This window comes from Ranitomeya imitator, chromosome 6, assembly GCF_032444005.1.
Source record: "Ranitomeya imitator isolate aRanImi1 chromosome 6, aRanImi1.pri, whole genome shotgun sequence".
In the NCBI taxonomy this organism is placed as follows: Eukaryota; Metazoa; Chordata; class Amphibia; order Anura; family Dendrobatidae; genus Ranitomeya; species Ranitomeya imitator.
Genome location: NC_091287.1, coordinates 556,894,860 through 556,909,787, shown reverse-complemented (window position 1 = coordinate 556,909,787; position 14,928 = coordinate 556,894,860).

Genomic DNA, 14,928 nt, shown 5'->3' with positions numbered 1-14,928 from the left:
CACTAGGGGGAGCTCCCTGTATACAGAGATACATGATAAGATCCTGTCTGCAGCCACCACTAGGGGGAGCTCCCTGTATACAGAGATATATGGTAAGATCCTGTCTGCAGCCACCACTAGGGGGAGCTCCCTGTATACAGAGATATATGATAAGATCCTGTCTGCAGTCACCACTAGGGGGAGCTCCCTGTATACAGAGATATATGATAAGATCCTGTCTGCAGTCACCACTAGGGGGAGCTCCCTGTATACAGAGATATATGGTAAGATCCTGTCTGCAGCCACCACTAGGGGAGCTCCCTGTATACGGAAATACATAAGATCCTGTCTGCAGCCACCACTAGGGGGATCTCCCTCTATACAGAGATACAGGATAAGATCCTGTCTGCAGCCACCACTAGGGGGAGCTCCCTGTATACAGAGATACATGATAAGATCCTGTCTGCAGCCACCACTAGGGGGAGCTCCCTGTATACAGAGATACATGATAAGATCCTGTCTCCAGCCACCACTAGGGGGAGCTCCCTGTATACAGAGATACATGATAAGATTCTGTCTGCAGCCACCACTAGAGGGAGCTCCCTGTATACAGAGATACATGATAAGATCCTGTCTGCAGCCACCACTAGAGGGAGCTCCCTGTATACAGAGATACATGATAAGATCCTGTCTGCAGTGACCACTAGGGGAGCTCCCTGTATACAGAGATACATGATAAGATCCTGTCTGCAGCCACCACTAGGTGGAGCTCCCTGTATACAGAGATACTTGATAAGATCCTGTCTGCAGTCACCACTAGGGGGAGCTCCCTGTATACAGAGATACATGATAAGATCCTCTCTGCAGCCACCACTAGGGGGAGCTCCCTGTATACAGAGATACATGATAAGATCCTGGTTGCAGCCACCACTAGGGGGAGCTCCCTGTATACAGAGATACATGATAAGATTCTGTCTGCAGCCACCACTAGGGGGAGCTCCCTGTATACAGAGATACATGATAAGATCCTGGCTGCAGCCACCACTAGGGGGAGCTCCCTGTATACAGAGATACATGATAAGATCCTGTCTGCAGCCACCACTAGGGGGAGCTCCCTGTATACAGAGATACATGATAAGATTATGTCTGCTGCCACCACTAGGGGGAGCTCCCTGTATACAGAGATACATGATAAGATTCTGTCTGCAGCCACCACTAGAGGGAGCTCCCTGTATACAGAGATACATGATAAGATCCTGTCTGCAGCCACCACTAGGGGGAGCTCCCTGTATACAGAGATACATGATAAGATCCTGTCTGCAGCCACCACTAGGGGGAGCTCCCTGTATACAGAGATACATGATAAGATTATGTCTGCTGCCACCACTAGGGGGAGCTCCCTGTATACAGAGATACATGATAAGATCCTGTCTGCAGCCACCACTAGGAAGAGCTCCCTGTATACAGAGATACATGATAAGATCCTGTCTGCAGCCACCACTAGGGGGAGCTCCCTGTACACAGAGATGCATGATAAGATCCTGTCCGCAGCCACCACTAGGGGGAGCTCCCTGTATACAGAGATGCATGATAAGATTCTGTCTGCAGCCACCACTAGGGGGAGCTCCCTGTATACAGAGATACATGATAAGATCCTGTCTGCAGTCACCACTAGGGGGAGCTCCCTGTACACAGAGATACATGATAAGATCTTGTCTGCAGCCACCACTAAGGGGAGCTCCCAGTATACAGAGATACATGATAAGATCCTGTCTGCAGCCACCACTAGGGGGAGCTCCCTGTATACAGAGATCCATGATAAGATTCTGTCTGCAGCCACCACTAGGGGGAGCTCCCTGTATACAGAGATACATGATAAGTTCCTGTCTGCAGCCACCACTAGGGGGAGCTCCCTGTATACACAGATACATGATAAGGTCTTGTCTGCTGCCACCACTAGGGGGAGCTCCCTGTATACAGAGATAAATGATAAGATCCTCTCTGCAGCCACCACTAGGGGGAGCTCCCTGTATACAGAGATACATGATAAGATCCTGTCTGCAGCCTCCACTAGGGGGAGCTCCCTCTATACAGAGATACATGATAAGATCCTGTCTGCAACCACCACTAGGGGGAGCTCCCTGTATACAGAGATACATGATAATATCCTGTCTGCAGCCACCACTAGAGGGAGCTCTCTGTATACAGAGATACATGATAAGATCCTGTCTGCAGCCACCACTAGGGGGAGCTCCCAGTACACAGAGATACATGATAAGATCTTGTCTGCAGCCACCACTAAGGGGAGCTCCCAGTATACAGAGATACATGATAAGATCCTGTCTGCAGTCACCACTAGGGGGAGCTCCCTGTATACAGAGATACAAGATAAGATCCTGTCTGTAGCCACCACTAAGGGGAGCTCCCAGTATACAGAGATACATGATAAGATCCTGTCTGCAGTCACCACTAGGGGGAGCTCCCTGTATACAGAGATACAAGATAAGATCCTGTCTGCAGCCACCACTAGGGGGAGCTCCCTGTATACAGAGATACATGATAAGATCCTGTCTGCAGCCACCACTAGGGGGAGCTCCCTGTATACAGAGATACATGATAAGATCCTGTCTGTAGCCACCACTAGGGGGAGCTCCCTGTATACAGAGATACATGATAAGATCCTGGTTGCAGCCACCACTAGGGGGAGCTCCCTGTATACAGAGATACATGATAAGATTCTGTCTGCAGCCACCACTAGGGGGAGCTCCCTGTATACAGAGATACATGATAAGATCCTGGCTGCAGCCACCACTAGGGGGAGCTCCCTGTATACAGAGATACATGATAAGATCCTGTCTGCAGCCACCACTAGGGGGAGCTCCCTGTATACAGAGATACATGATAAGATTATGTCTGCTGCCACCACTAGGGGGAGCTCCCTGTATACAGAGATACATGATAAGATTCTGTCTGCAGCCACCACTAGAGGGAGCTCCCTGTATACAGAGATACATGATAAGATCCTGTCTGCAGCCACCACTAGGGGGAGCTCCCTGTATACAGAGATACATGATAAGATCCTGTCTGCAGCCACCACTAGGGGGAGCTCCCTGTATACAGAGATACATGATAAGATTATGTCTGCTGCCACCACTAGGGGGAGCTCCCTGTATACAGAGATACATGATAAGATCCTGTCTGCAGCCACCACTAGGAAGAGCTCCCTGTATACAGAGATACATGATAAGATCCTGTCTGCAGCCACCACTAGGGGGAGCTCCCTGTATACAGAGATACATGATAATATCCTGTCTGCAGCCACCACTAGAGGGAGCTCCCTGTATACAGAGATACATGATAAGATCCTGTCTGCAGTCACCACTAGGGGGAGCTCCCTGTATACAGAGATACATGATAAGATCCAGTCTGCAGCCACCACTAGGGGGAGCTCCCTGTATACAGAGATACATGATAATATTCTGTCTGCTGTCACCACTAGGGGGAGATCCCTGTATACAGAGATACATGATAAGATCCTGTCTGCAGCCACCACTAGGGGGAGCTCCCTGTACACAGAGATGCATGATAAGATCCTGTCCGCAGCCACCACTAGGGGGAGCTCCCTGTATACAGAGATACATGATAAGATTCTGTCTGCAGCCACCACTAGGGGGAGCTCCCTGTATACAGAGATACATGATAAGATCCTGTCTGCAGTCACCACTAGGGGGAGCTCCCTGTACACAGAGATACATGATAAGATCTTGTATGCAGCCACCACTAAGGGGAGCTCCCAGTATACAGAGATACATGATAAGATCCTGTCTGCAGCCACCACTAGGGGGAGCTCCCTGTATACAGAGATACATGATAAGATTCTGTCTGCAGCCACCACTAGGGGGAGCTCCCTGTATACAGAGATCCATGATAAGATTCTGTCTGCAGCCACCACTAGGGGGAGCTCCCTGTATACAGAGATACATGATAAGTTCCTGTCTGCAGCCACCACTAGGGGGAGCTCCCTGTATACACAGATACATGATAATGTCCTGTCTGCTGCCACCACTAAGGGGAGCTCCCTGTATACAGAGATACATGATAAGATCCTGTCTGCAGCCACCACTGGAGGGAGCTCCATGTACACAGAGATACATAATAAGATTCTGCCTGCAGCCACCACTAGGGGGAGCTCCCTGTATACAGAGATACATGATAAGTTCCTGTCTGGAGCCACCACTAGGGGGAGCTCCCTGTATACAGAGATACATGATAAGATCCTGTCTGCAGCCACCACTAGGGGGAGCTCCCTGTATACAGAGATACATGATAAGATCCTGTCTGCAGCCTCCACTAGGGGGAGCTCCCTCTATACAGAGATACATGATATGATCCTGTCTGCAACCACCACTAGGGGGAGCTCCCTGTATACAGAGATACATGATAAGATCCTGTCTGCAGCCTCCACTAGGGGGAGCTCCCTCTATACAGAGATACATGATAAGATCCTGTCTGCAACCACCACTAGGGGGAGCTCCCTGTATATAGAGATACATGATAAGATCCTGTCTGCAGCCACCACTAGGGGGAGCTCCCTGTATACAGAGATACATGATAAGATCCTGTCTGCAGCCACCACTAGGGGGAGCTCCCAGTACACAGAGATACATAAGAACCTGTCTGCAGCCACCACTAGGGGGAGCTCCCTGTATACAGAGATACATGATAAGATCTTGTCTGCAGCCACCACTAAGGGGAGCTCCCAGTATACAGAGATACATGATAAGATCCTGTCTGCAGCCACCACTAGGGGGAGCTCCCTGTATACAGAGATACATGATAAGATCCTGTCTGTAGCCACCACTAGGGGGAGCTCCCTGTATACAGAGATACATGATAAGATCCTGGTTGCAGCCACCACTAGGGGGAGCTCCCTGTATACAGAGATACATGATAAGATTCTGTCTGCAGCCACCACTAGGGGGAGCTCCCTGTATACAGAGATACATGATAAGATCCTGGCTGCAGCCACCACTAGGGGGAGCTCCCTGTATACAGAGATACATGATAAGATTCTGTCTGCAGCCACCACTAGGGGGAGCTCCCTGTATACAGAGATACATGATAAGATCCTGGCTGCAGCCACCACTAGGGGGAGCTCCCTGTATACAGAGATACATGATAAGATTCTGTCTGCAGTCACCACTAGGAGGAGCTCCCTGCATACAGAGATGCATGATAAGATCATGTCTGCAGCCACCACTAGGGGGAGCTCCCTGTATACAGAGATACATGATAAGATCCTGTCTGCAGCCACCACTAGGGGGAGCTCCCTGTATACAGAGATACATGATAAGATCCTGTCTGCAGCCACCACTAGGGGGAGCTCCCTGTACACAGAGATACATGATAAGATCTTGTCTGCAGCCACCACTAAGGGGAGCTCCCAGTATACAGAGATACATGATAAGATCCTGTCTGCAGCCACCACTAGGGGGAGCTCCCTGTATACAGAGATACATGATAAGATCCTGTCTGCAGCCTCCACTAGGGGGAGCTCCCTCTATACAGAGATACATGATATGATCCTGTCTGCAACCACCACTAGGGGGAGCTCCCTGTATACAGAGATACATGATAAGATCCTGTCTGCAGCCTCCACTAGGGGGAGCTCCCTCTATACAGAGATACATGATAAGATCCTGTCTGCAACCACCACTAGGGGGAGCTCCCTGTATATAGAGATACATGATAAGATCCTGTCTGCAGCCACCACTAGGGGGAGCTCCCTGTATACAGAGATACATGATAAGATCCTGTCTGCAGCCACCACTAGGGGGAGCTCCCAGTACACAGAGATACATGATAAGATCTTGTCTGCAGCCACCACTAAGGGGAGCTCCCAGTATACAGAGATACATGATAAGATCCTGTCTGCAGCCACCACTAGGGGGAGCTCCCTGTATACAGAGATACATGATAAGATCCTGTCTGTAGCCACCACTAGGGGGAGCTCCCTGTATACAGAGATACATGATAAGATCCTGGTTGCAGCCACCACTAGGGGGAGCTCCCTGTATTCAGAGATACATGATAAGATTCTGTCTGCAGCCACCACTAGGGGGAGCTCCCTGTATACAGAGATACATGATAAGATCCTGGCTGCAGCCACCACTAGGGGGAGCTCCCTGTATACAGAGATACATGATAAGATTCTGTCTGCAGCCACCACTAGGGGGAGCTCCCTGTATACAGAGATACATGATAAGATCCTGGCTGCAGCCACCACTAGGGGGAGCTCCCTGTATACAGAGATACATGATAAGATTCTGTCTGCAGTCACCACTAGGAGGAGCTCCCTGCATACAGAGATACATGATAAGATCATGTCTGCAGCCACCACTAGGGGGAGCTCCCTGTATACAGAGACACATGATAAGATCCTGTCTGCAGCCACCACTAAGGGGAGCTCCCAGTATACAGAGATACATGATAAGATCCTGTCTGCAGCCACCACTAGGGGGAGCTCCCTGTATACAGAGACACATGATAAGATCCTGTCTGCAGCCACCACTAGGGGGAGCTCCCTGTATACAGAGATACAGGTCCTTCTCAAAAAATTAGCATATAGTGTTAAATTTCATTATTTACCATAATGTAATGATTACAATTAAACTTTCATATATTATAGATTCATTATCCACCAACTGAAATTTGTCAGGTCTTTTATTGTTTTAATACTGATGATTTTGGCATACAACTCCTGATAACCCAAAAAACCTGTCTCAATAAATTAGCATATTTCACCCATCCAATCAAATAAAAGTGTTTTTTAATAACAAACAAAAAACCATCAAATAATAATGTTCAGTTATGCACTCAATACTTGGTCGGGAATCCTTTGGCAGAAATGACTGCTTCAATGCGGCGTGGCATGGAGGCAATCAGCCTGTGACACTGCTGAGATGTTATGGAGGCCCAGGATGCTTCAATAGCGGCCTTAAGCTCATCCAGAGTGTTGGGTCTTGCGTCTCTCAACTTTCTCTTCACAATATCCCACAGATTCTCTATGGGGTTCAGGTCAGGAGAGTTGGCAGGCCAATTGAGCACAGTAATACCATGGTCAGTAAACCATTTACCAGTGGTTATGGCACTGTGAGCAGGTGCCAGGTCGTGCTGAAAAATGAAATCTTCATCTCCATAAAGCATTTCAGCCGATGGAAGCATGAAGTGCTCCAAAATCTCCTGATAGCTAGCTGCATTGACCCTGCCCTTGATGAAACACAGTGGACCAACACCAGCAGCTGACATGGCACCCCACACCATCACTGACTGTGGGTACTTGACACTGGACTTCAGGCATTTTGGCATTTCCTTCTCCCCAGTCTTCCTCCAGACTCTGGCACCTTGATTTCCGAATGACATGCAAAATTTGCTTTCATCAGAAAAAAGTACTTGGGACCACTTGGCAACAGTCCAGTGCTGCTTCTCTGTAGCCCAGGTCAGGCGCCTCTGACGCTGTTTATGGTTCAAAAGTGGCTTTACCTGGGGAATGCGGCACCTGTAGCCCATTTCCTGCACACGCCTGTGCATGGTGGCTCTGGATGTTTCCACACCAGACTCAGTCCACTGCTTCCTCAGGTTCCCCAAGGTCTGGAATCGGTCCTTCTCCACAATCTTCCTCAGGGTCCGGTCTCCTCTTCTCATTGTACAGCGTTTTCTGCCACATTGTTTCCTTCCAACAGACTTACCATTGAGGTGCCTTGATACAGCACTCTGGGAACAGCCTATTTGTTGAGAAATTTCTTTCTGGGTCTTACCCTCTTGCTTGAGGGTGTCAATGATGGCCTTCTTGACATCTGTCAGGTCGCTAGTCTTACCCATGATGGGGGTTTTGAGTAATGAACCAGGCAGGGAGTTTATAAAAGCCTCAGGTATCTTTTGCATGTGTTTAGAGTTAATTAGTTGATTCAGAAGATTAGGGTAATAGGTCGTTTAGAGAACCTTTTCTTGATATGCTAATTTATTGAGACAGGTTTTTTGGGTTATCAGGAGTTGTATGCCAAAATCATCAGTATTAAAACAATAAAAGACCTGACAAATTTCAGTTGGTGGATAATGAATCTATAATATATGAAAGTTTAATTGTAATCATTACATTATGGTAAATAATGACATTTAACACTATATGCTAATTTTTTGAGAAGGACCTGTACATGATAAGATTCTGTCTGCAGCCACCACTAGGGGGAGCTCCCTGTATACAGTGATACATGATAAGATTCTGTCTGCAGCCACCACTAGGGGGAGCTCCCTGTATACAGTGATACATGATAAGATTCTGTCTGCAGCCACCACTAGGGGGAGCTCCCTGTATACAGAGATCCATGATAAGATTCTGTCTGCAGCCACCACTAGGGGGAGCTCCCTGTATACAGAGATACATGATAAGTTCCTGTCTGCAGCCACCACTGGAGGGAGCTCCATGTATACAGAGATACATGATAAGGTCCTGTCTGCTGCCACCACTAAGGGGAGCTCCCTGTATACAGAGATACATGATAATATCCTGTCTGCAGCCACCACTGGAGGGAGCTCCATGTATACAGAGATACATGATAAGAATCTGTCTGCAGCCACCACTAGGGGGAGCTCCCTGTATACAGAGATCCATGATAAGATTCTGTCTGCAGCCACCACTAGGGGGAGCTCCCTGTATACAGAGATACATGATAAGATCCTGTCTGCAGCCTCCACTAGGGGGAGCTCCCTCTATACAGAGATACATGATAAGATCCTGTCTGCAGCCACCACTAGAGGGAGCTCCCTGTATACAGAGATACATGATAAGATCCTGTCTGCAGCCACCTCTAGGGGGAGCTCCCTGTATACAGAGATACATGATAATATCCTGTCTGCAGCCACCACTGGAGGGAGCTCCATGTATACAGAGATACATGATAAGAATCTGTCTGCAGCCACCAGTAGGGGGAGCTCCCTGTATACAGAGATCCATGATAAGATTCTGTCTGCAGCCTCCACTAGGGGGAGCTCCCTGTATACAGAGATACATGATAAGATCCTGTCTGCAACCACCACTAGGGGGAGCTCCCTGTATACAGAGATACATGATAATATCCTGTCTGCAGCCACCACTAGAGGGAGCTCTCTGTATACAGAGATACATGATAAGATCTTGTCTGCAGCCACCACTAGGGGGAGCTTCCTGTATACAGAGATACATGATAAGATCCTGTCTGCAGCCACCACTAGGGGGAGCTCCCTGTACACAGAGATACATGATAAGATCTTGTCTGCAGCCAACACTAAGGGGAGCTCCCAGTATACAGAGATACATGATAAGATCCTGTCTGCAGCCACCACTAGGGGGTGCTCCCTGTATACAGAGATACATGATAAGGTCCTGTCTGCAGCCACCTCTAGGGGGAGCTCCCTGTATACAGAGATACATGATAATATCCTGTCTGCAGCCACCACTGGAGGGAGCTCCATGTATACAGAGATACATGATAAGATCCTGTCTGCAGCCGCCACTAGGGGGAGCTCCCTGTATACAGAGATACAGGATAAGATTCTGTCTGCAGCCACCACTAGGAGGAGCTCCCTGTACACAGAGATACATGATAAGATCCTGTCTGCAGTCACCACTAGGGGGAGCTCCCTGTATACAGAGATACATGATAAGATCCTGTCTGCAGCCACCTCTAGGGGGAGCTCCCTGTATACAGAGATACATGATAATATCCTGTCTGCAGCCACCACTGGAGGGAGCTCCATGTATACAGAGATACATGATAAGATCCTGTCTGCAGCCGCCACTAGGGGGAGCTCCCTGTATACAGAGATACAGGATAAGATTCTGTCTGCAGCCACCACTAGGAGGAGCTCCCTGTACACAGAGATACATGATAAGATCTTGTCCGCAGCCACCACTAGGGGGAGCTCCCTGTACACAGAGATACATGATAAGATCTTGTCTGCAGCCACCACTAGGGGGAGCTCCCTGTATACAGAGATACATGATAAGATCCTGTCTGCAGCGACCACTAAGGGAAGCTCCCTGTATACAGAAATACATGATAAGATTCTGTCTGCAGCCACCACTAGGGGGAGCTCCCTATATACAGAGATACATGATGAGATTCTTTCTGCAGCCACCACTAGGGGGAGCTCCCTGTATACAGAGATACATGATAGGATCCTGTCTGCAGCCACCACTAGGGGGAGTTCCCTGTATACAGAGATACATGATAAGCTTCTGTCTACAGTCACCACAAGGGGGAGCTCCCTGTATACAGAGATACATAAGAACCTGTCTGCAGTCACCACTAGAGGGCGCTCCCTGTATAGAGATACATGATAAGATCCTGTCTGCAGCCACCACTAGGGGGAGCTCCCTGCATACAGAGATACATGATAAGAACCTGTCTGCAGCTACCACTAGGGGGAGCTCCCTGTATACAGAGATACATGATAAGATCCAGTCTGCAGTCACCACTAGGGGGCGCTCCCTGTATACAGAGATACATGATAAGATCCTATCTGCAGTCACCACTAGGGGGAGCTCCCTGTATGCAGAGATACATGATAGGATCCTGTCTGCAGCCACCACTAGGGGGAGCTTCCTGTATACAGAGATACATGATAAGATCCCGCCTGCAGCCACCACTAGGAGGAGCTTCCTGTATACAGAGATACATAATAAGATCCTGTCTGCAGTCACCACTAGGGGGAGCACCCTGTATACAGAGATACATGATAAGATCCTGTCTGCAGCCACCACTAGGGGGAGCTCCCTGTATACAGAGATACATGATAAGATCCTGTCTGCAGCCACCACTAGGGGGAGCTTCCTGTATACAGAGATAGATGATAGGATCCTGTCTGCAGCCACCACTAGGGGGAGCTTCCTGTATACAGAGATACATAAGATCCTGCCTGCAGCCACCACTAGGGGAGCTCCCTGTATACAGAGATACATGATAAGATCCTGTCTGCAGCCACCACTAGGGGGAGTACCCTGTATACAGAGATACATGATAGGATCCTGTCTGCAGCCACCACTAGGGGGAGCTTCCTGTATACAGAGATACATGATAAGATCCTGCCTGCAGCCACCACTAGGGGAGCTCCCTGTATACAGAGATACATGATAAGATTCTGTCTGCAGCCACCACTAGGGGGAGCTCCCTGTATACAGAGATACATGATAAGATCCTGTCTGCAGCTACCACTAGGGGGAGCTCCCTATATACAGAGATACACGATAAGATCATGTCTGCAGCCACCACTAGGGGGAGTGTTGTGAATTCTGTGGCTGAATTCACTCCTGTGGTCACAAGTGGTACTGCAGCTTCTGAGCTTCCTCCATCAGGTGTTCTGGTGAGCTCGTTGGCTGCTTTGTTATTTAACTCCACCTGATTCTGTCTTCCTTGCTCCTTGTCAATGTTCCAGTGTTGGACCTGAGCTTCTGGATCTTTCCTGTGGCCTGCTTCTCTGCTTAGATAAGTGCTTCTTTGCTTTTGTTGCTACTTTTTCTGTCCAGCTTGTTTTTTCATTTTTACTGGAAGCTCTGAGACGCAAAGGGTGCACCGCCGTGCCGTTAGTTCGGCACGGTGGGTCTTTTTGCCCCCTTTGCGTGGTTTTTTGCTTTAGGGTTTTTTGTAGACTGCAAAGTTCTCTTTGCTATCCTCGCTCTATCTAGAATATCGGGCCTCACTTTGCTGAATCTATTTCATCCCTACGTTTGTCTTTTCATCTTGCTAACAGTCATTATATGTGGGGGGCTGCCTTTTCCTTTGGGGTATTTCTCTGAGGCAAGTCAGGCTTGTTTTTCTATCTTCAGGCTAGTCAGCTCCTCAGGCTGTGCCGAGTTGCATAGGTAGTGACAGGCGCAATCCACAGCTGCCTTTAGTTGTGTTTAGGATAGGTTCAGGTATTGCGGTCTACAGAGATTCCACGTCTCAGAGCTCGTTCTATTGTTTTTGGGTTATTGTCAGATCACTGTATGTGCTCTGATTGCTGGCACACTGTGTCACTGGATTGCCTACATAACAGTACAAGGAGCCAACCTAATGATTCTCAATAGAGGGAAAAAAGAAGTTCTGACATCATTTTTTTTTCTCAGCTCTGTGTTCAGTCTTTTTTTTCCCCTAGACATTTGGGTGTTTTAGGACACAGGTGTGGACATGGATATTCAGGGTCTGTGCTCTTCAATGGATAATCTCGTTACAAATGTACAAAGGATTCAAGATACTATTACTCAGAAATCTATGTTAGAACCAAGAATTCCTATTCCTGATTTGTTTTTTGGTGATAGAACTAAGTTTCTTAATTTCAAAAATAATTGTAAGCTATTTCTGGCCTTGAAACCTCATTCTTCTGGTAATCCTATTCAACAGGTTTTGATTATTTCTTTTTTGCGCGGCGACCCTCAGGACTGGGCATTTTCTCTTGCGCCAGGAGACCCTGCATTGAGTAATGTCAATGCGTTTTTCCTGGCGCTCGGATTGCTTTACGATGAGCCTAATTCAGTGGATCAGGCTGAGAAAAATGTGCTGGCTTTGTGCCAGGGTCAGGATGATATAGAAGTATATTGTCAGAAATTTAGGAAGTGGTCAGTGCTCACTCTATGGAATGAATCTGCGCTGACGGCTTTGTTCAGAAGGGGTCTCTCTGAGGCTCTTAAGGATGTCATGGTGGGTTTTCCTATGCCTGCTGGTTTGAATGAGTCTATGTCTTTGGCCATTCAGATCGGTCGACGCTTGCGCGAGCGTAAATCTGTGCACCATTTGGCGGTATTGTCTAAGATTAAACCTGAGCTTATGCAGTGCGATAGGACTATGACCAGAGTTGAACGGCAAGAACACAGACGTCTGAATGGTCTGTGTTTCTACTGTGGTGATTCCACTCATGCTATTTCTGATTGTCCTAAGCGCACTAAGCGGTCCGCTAGGTCTGCCGTCATTGGTACTGTACAGTCCAAATTCCTTCTGTCCATTACCTTGATATGCTCTTTGTCGTCGTTTTCTGTCATGGCGTTTGTGGATTCGGGCGCTGCCCTGAATCTGATGGATTTGGATTATGCTAAACGTTGTGGGTTTTTCTTGGAGCCTTTGCGGTGTCCTATTCCATTGAGAGGAATTGATGCTACACCTTTGGCCAAGAATAAGCCTCAGTACTGGGCCCAGCTGACCATGTGCATGGCTCCTGCACATCAGGAAGTTATTCGCTTTCTGGTGCTACATAATCTGCATGATGTGGTCGTGTTGGGGTTGCCATGGCTGCAAACCCATAATCCAGTATTGGATTGGAACTCTATGTCGGTATCCAGCTGGTGTTGTCAGGGGGTACATGGTGATGTTCCATTTTTGTCTATTTCGTCATCCACTCCTTCTGAGGTCCCAGAGTTCTTGTCTGATTATCAGGATGTATTTGAAGAGCCCAAGTCCGATGCTCTACCTCCGCATAGGGATTGTGATTGTGCTATCAATTTGATTCCTGGTAGTAAATTCCCTAAAGGTCGATTATTTAATTTATCCGTGCCTGAACACGCCGCTATGCGCAGTTATGTGAAGGAATCCCTGGAGAAGGGACATATTCGCCCATCGTCATCACCACTGGGAGCAGGGTTCTTTTTTGTAGCCAAGAAGGATGGTTCGCTGAGACCATGTATTGATTACCGCCTTCTTAATAAGATCACTGTTAAATTTCAGTATCCCTTGCCATTGTTATCTGACTTGTTTGCTCGGATTAAGGGGGCTAGTTGGTTCACTAAGATAGATCTTCGTGGTGCGTATAATCTGGTGAGAATCAGGCAAGGAGATGAATGGAAAACTGCATTTAATACGCCCGAGGGTCATTTTGAGTATCTAGTGATGCCGTTCGGACTTGCCAATGCTCCATTTGTGTTTCAGTCTTTTATGCATGACATCTTCCGTGAGTATCTGGATAAATTCCTGATTGTTTACTTGGATGACATTTTGATCTTCTCAGATGATTGGGACTCTCATGTGAAGCAGGTCAGAATGGTTTTCCAGGTCCTGCGTGCTAATTCTTTGTTTGTGAAGGGATCAAAGTGTCTCTTCGGTGTGCAGAAAGTTTCATTTTTGGGGTTCATCTTTTCCCCTTCTACTATCGAGATGGATCCGGTTAAGGTCCAAGCCATCCAGGATTGGACTCAGCCGACATCTCTGAAAAGTCTGCAAAAGTTCCTGGGCTTTGCTAATTTTTATCGTCGCTTCATCTGTAATTTTTCTAGCATTGCCAAACCATTGACCGATTTGACCAAGAAGGGTGCTGATTTGGTTAATTGGTCTTCTGCTGCTGTGGAAGCTTTTCAGGAGTTGAAGCATCATTTTTGTTCTGCCCCTGTGTTGTGTCAACCAGATGTTTCTCTTCCGTTCCAGGTCGAGGTTGATGCTTCTGAGATTGGAGCAGGGGCGGTTTTGTCACAGAGAGGTTCTGGTTGCTCAGTGTTGAAACCATGTGCTTTCTTTTCCAGGAAGTTTTCGGCTGCTGAGCGTAATTATGATGTGGGCAACCGAGAGTTGCTGGCCATGAAGTGGGCATTCGAGGAATGGCGTCATTGGCTTGAAGGAGCTAAGCATCGCGTGGTGGTATTGACTGATCATAAGAACCTTACTTATCTCGAGTCTGCCAAGCGCTTGAATCCTAGACAGGCCCGTTGGTCGTTATTTTTTGCCCGCTTCGATTTTGTGATTTCGTACCTTCCGGGCTCTAAAAATGTGAAGGTGGATGCTCTGTCTAGGAGTTTTGTGCCCGACTCTCCGGGTTCATCTGAGCCGGCGAGTATCCTCAAGGAAGGAGTCATTGTGTCTGCCATCTCCCCTGATTTGCGGCGAGTGTTGCAAAAATTTCAGGCGAATAAACCTGATCGTTGTCCGGCGGAGAAACTGTTCGTCCCTGATA